Source organism: Galeopterus variegatus, unplaced genomic scaffold, assembly GCF_000696425.1.
Source record: "Galeopterus variegatus unplaced genomic scaffold, G_variegatus-3.0.2 Scaffold6788, whole genome shotgun sequence".
Taxonomy (NCBI): Eukaryota; Metazoa; Chordata; class Mammalia; order Dermoptera; family Cynocephalidae; genus Galeopterus; species Galeopterus variegatus.
Window position 1 is genome coordinate 41,705 of NW_007732899.1, and position 4,198 is coordinate 45,902.

The window sequence follows — 4,198 nt, forward strand, 5'->3', positions numbered from 1 at the left end:
TTTCAAACCCAGCAGTGTAGCAACTTTAAATCTCTCTCTGACTCTGACCTCTGTTTCTGTCATCTCATCTCTTTTTCTAACTCCAACCCTCCTGCCTCCCTTTTTACAAGGTCCCTTGTGACTACATTGAGTTCACCAGGATCATCCAGGATATTTCCTATGTCTGAAGGCCCATAACTTAATCACATCTGCAAAGTCCCTTCTGCCATGTAAGGTAACATATGCATAGGTTCTGGAGATTAGGATGTGGATATCTATGTAGGGGGGCATAATTGACACAGTGTTTTAGATCCTCCAGTATGTATTCTTGCATACCATAGATGCTCAGTTCTTTGGTGACTGACTCATTCTAACTCAAGAATAACGTATTCAGTTATCATGATGATACCTCAGAGGCCAGAATATATGAGCATTTTGTATAGAAGACCCCCCTCTTTCCAGCATTCCTGAGAATACAAATTATTATCCAGCACTTGCTTGATGAGTTAGAAATCAGAAAAAAAGGAAGTAGGATGATTGGGAGGGGTGTACCTAATTCTGTAAAGGCCTAAGAAAATATCCCTATCCCTAAAACAAACTTCTTCCATAGAACCTGCGGAACTCATTTCCTTTAGGTAGAGTGTAGGTTGGCATACTATAGCCCACTGTCTGTTTTTATAAATAATGTTTTATTGGGACCCAGACACACCTGTTTCTTTATGTACTGTCATGACTGCTTTTGTACTGCAGTGGCAGAGTTGAGTAGTTGTGAGATGTAAGTACTGCAAAGTCTAAAATGTTTGCTATGTGTCTCTTTATAGAAAATGTTTGTAAACTCCTGAGATAGAGATTTACTGGACTAGTGATTCTCAGATTATGCATGTGTCAGACTCACCCAGAAGTCTTATTAAAACACAGATCCCGTCATTTTCCACTCAGTTTCTGATTCAGTAGGTGTGAAATGGGGTCCAAGAATTTACCTTTCTTTCAAGTTCCCAGGTGATGCTGATGATGCTGTCCGAAGAAACACTCTAATGAACTCTAAACCCTGGGGAGGCAGGGACCCTACTTAATTGGTTCATTGGTTCACACAGCATTCAACACAGCAGTTACAACATTGTAGGCACTAAATGCACAGAATTGTAGCTAAGTAAGTAGCTGAATCTATTGTTTTTCTGTTAGAGCTAGATAAACACTGATACACTAAATACACTTTTCCATATATGTCTAGGGAAAGTCCTCCTCCCACCCCTGCTACCTCACCTGTCCCTGTCCCAATCCCAAGAACCTGTGAATATGTGACCTTACATGGCAAAAGGGATTTTGCCAATGTGATTAAGATTATAAACCTTGAGATACGGAGATTATCCTGCATTATATGGATGAGACTAATCTAATCACATGAGTTTCTTTCTGAAATAAGCTTGATATATTCTTTGTTTAATGTCTATCTATCCTCACTTGAAACTAAACTTAATGAGATCAGGAATCCTGCCCATTTATTTAGTGCTGCATCTACAGCAGTGCACAGACCTATGAGGTGTTCAAGGAATTTCATGACATCACAAACTACTGAACCCAGACGGCCTCAGAACTTTCCATTGCAGCACTCACTCCAGCCAGCCTTGTCCAATGGTGAACACTTGAGAGAGATTCTACTTGCCGTGTTCACCCTAATCTTAGTACTACTGATAAAAACGAACATTGTTCATTGAATAAATTAACTCACTTTGTCCTCACGATACCCTCTTTGGTCATCTCCATCTCATAGGCGAGGAAGACAAGACACAGCCAGAGGCTGGGCGAGCTGGGCTTTGTATGCTCTCTGGCCCCAGCACCCACTGCTAAACACTGATCTACATGTATTTCCACCTTTAATCTTTATGATAGGCTGGACTAGGGAGAGTCAAGCAAGGCACCAATGGAGCCAGAATCTAGCAACGCCTCCCTCTCGGATTCTTGCTTCCTCTTAGTCCTGGCCCTGATTCCCATGGGCCCTGTGAGGCAGTATTGTTTTACCAACTTTGTTCTACACAAGAGGAGGCTGAGCAGGACTGTGAAGTTCTTATGGGAAGAGCTAGATGGGCAACCCAGGTGTCCCTTTGTCCAGGAGACCCTGGCACGGTCCACAGCGCCTCTCTCGGGTGTCAACACTTCCTATTCATAGTGCCTCCCGATCCCTTCCTCTAAAGCAGCTGGGTGTAGTGTCTGCTCGTGAGACTGTCACTGAATTAGAGTTGTCCTTCTCTGAGAGACTTCAGTTTTGCCGTTTAAGAGAAAGAGTTAATTCACGTTTGGAAGAACTTAACAGGAGTGGGGAATTGCTGTTCTCAGTGCTCACTCATATGCAGAGCAGAAGTGTAATTTGCCTCTTTCCTGACATGAGGAGGCTGGATTGAAAACAGTCCCATCACCTGCAGACTCCCTCCTCTTCACTCTGCGGGAGGCTGGTACTTCAGGCAAACACTGGCCATCTGGAACCCCATCTCCTTATTTCTCTCAGCCACAGGCTGAGCTGGAAGAAGAGATCCACACAGTGGTTGGCTCCTTGTGGCTTCCCATAGGGGCAGGTGCAGCGCTCTTGTGCCTGGATTTCTGAAAAATAACTCCAGGATGGTTGAACTTCTTCCCCAATGCCAGGCCAGAGTCTTCAGAAATTGTGTGATGCCTCCTGAACATCAGGGTTAGGTGTCAGTGGATGGTGGGGGGATTCCACCTGAAAGCCAGATGGAGGGTGGAAAAGGTTCCAGGATGTATGAGATGACCTGTCCAGAAGCTATTGGGCTTCAGCTCCTGGGAAGATGCTGCGAGACTGAGAAATGCTTCTTGGAGAGTGTTTTGTTCCCATTTTAAGGAAAATCCTTGTGAAAACAGTGTCCAGCCTTGAGTGCATTCCACTTGAGGGTGTGCTATAATTTTCCTTCATCAGTTTATACCCTATTGAAGAGAGAATAGCTTTCTTCCAACTGTTGTCCATTCTCTCTTCTTCTCTAGGATTGGGGTTCTCCACATAGAACCTGCTGCAGGTTGGTTTCCCTAGGATGGAGACTGGCAGGATGAATTTTAGGGGAAGTGCTTGTGGGATCAACACCTATTTGGAGATCCAGGGAAGCAAGATGGGCGGGTGGCAGTTAAGCAGTATTACGGTCCTATTCAGTCCTATTCATGTCCTTAGCCAGTCCCACAGCAGCTCTGGAGCTGGTAAGGTCCTGCAGAATGGCAGTTACCTGTAGCAAGGGGATCTGGGTTATACCCCAGCTTGGAGCAGTCCTTCAATGTGGAATTCCCCTTCCCCTTGCATAGCCTCAGGTAGGACATCTCTCTTCAGCTGAAGGCAAGCAAGCCTCAGAGAAGGACCCAGCTTATTGCTGTTGGGCACCAGCTCTCCCAGCAGCTGGGGAAAGAGCCTCTGTCCTGGAGGGGTATCTGAACAACACACCACAGTATTCACTAGAGCCCTTCTCTGTGGCATCCAAGTGATCTGAGTGTGTGAGATCACACACACTGATCCATTTTCTTCCATCACGTCCACTATGGACAAGTTTGTCTTGGAGTGGTGAAGTTCCAAAACCAGATATGAAGAGAAAAATCAGGAAGAGTCAAAGTTACCTTCCCACTCCTCAGTTGGATGCTCAGTAGTAGTAGTAGAAGCTGTTACAGTCACCAAATTTGGTTGCCCTTTTGCCACTAATAAATGGCTTGTAAGTCCCAGTTGTTGGTGCAAGATTTGGAAGCTTTAGCCAGTAAGTGCAACCTGGGAGGCAGTTAGGCTGAACTGTCTCAAAGGCTCAGGAACCTCAGCAGGGGTTCTAAGGGGAAAAGTGTGGGAAGCAAAAGGGGGAGGTTATTCTCGTCAAGCGGCTGCTACGAGCAATCTTGCAGACGCCAGGCATTTGTTATCTTATAGTCAGTGTTGTAACTCTTCAACTTGTTCTTGGGATGTGAGCATTATCTGGCTCCCACAAGCTGGATGCTGCCTTGTTTCAGTACAGCTGTGACTCCAAAGTAAGATTGGTTAGTTCTGCAAGTTCCTGATTAGCTCTTCTTACCTTGCTTTTCCAAGCACCAAGATCTGCAGCATTTTCTCATGAGCTATGTGGCGAACCAAAGTAGCAAAAAGACTTTTTTTTTTTTTTTTTTTTTTTTTTTTTTAGCTTTTTTTTTAAAGTTTTTTTTTGCGGGGGGGCCCTCTTAAGGCGGTTTTTGATTTTTTTTTGGG